At 30.3% G+C, this 670-nt stretch overlaps 1 protein-coding gene across 2 annotated transcripts in view; it reads right to left on the reverse strand.

Annotated features, from left to right (window-relative positions):
- The window catches only part of LOC108756561 (lachesin-like), a 48,939-nt gene that overhangs the window by 2,154 nt on the left and 46,115 nt on the right, over positions 1-670 (reverse strand). The window lies entirely within an intron of this gene.

Below are 670 nucleotides of genomic sequence, written 5' to 3' on the forward strand. Positions count from 1 at the left end.
GGGGAGCGGGGAAAAAGGAAAATAGGGGTCATTTTTTATTAATATAAAAGAAATGCATATTTTTATATTTTCAGTAAAATTAATAATTCAATGGAACGAATAATAAAATTGATGTGGCTATTGTCGTAGAGAGAATTGCTGAACTATCTAACTTTTTATCGAATTTTTATCAAATAGCTATCTAAAAATTTTTACAGTTTTTAATCTCGGTGCATGGTATAATAAAGTTAACGTAGATATAATATTCTCAGTTAAAATGAAATGCTTTATATATACCTTGATCGAGTTTTTTTTTTTTTTTTTTGCGAATCGTAGGACGAAGAGTGCCACACAACGGACGCACATACAAGTCACGTACAATGAAATAGATAAAGAAAATATTTATCTGAAATAATAACTATTAGGTTGTTCGGAAAGTAATTTCGTTTTTTCCCAACAGAGGACTTATTGTATTTTTTTCACAGCCAACTTCACACTTAAGCCGCATAATCATTATATATTTTGACAGCTGATATAGCAAGGCTCGCTTGTGAAAAAAGTTCGATTGATTCTACGCAGTAGTTTTTGGTTGGTGCCCTATCAAATATGGAAAGTGAAAAGCAGCATTTTCGGCATATTTTACTTTTTTACTATCGAAAAGGTAAAAATGCTGTTCAAGCAAGAAAAAATT

Source organism: Trachymyrmex septentrionalis, unplaced genomic scaffold (genome assembly GCF_001594115.1).
Source record: "Trachymyrmex septentrionalis isolate Tsep2-gDNA-1 unplaced genomic scaffold, Tsep1.0 scaffold128, whole genome shotgun sequence".
NCBI classification, from domain to species: Eukaryota; Metazoa; Arthropoda; class Insecta; order Hymenoptera; family Formicidae; genus Trachymyrmex; species Trachymyrmex septentrionalis.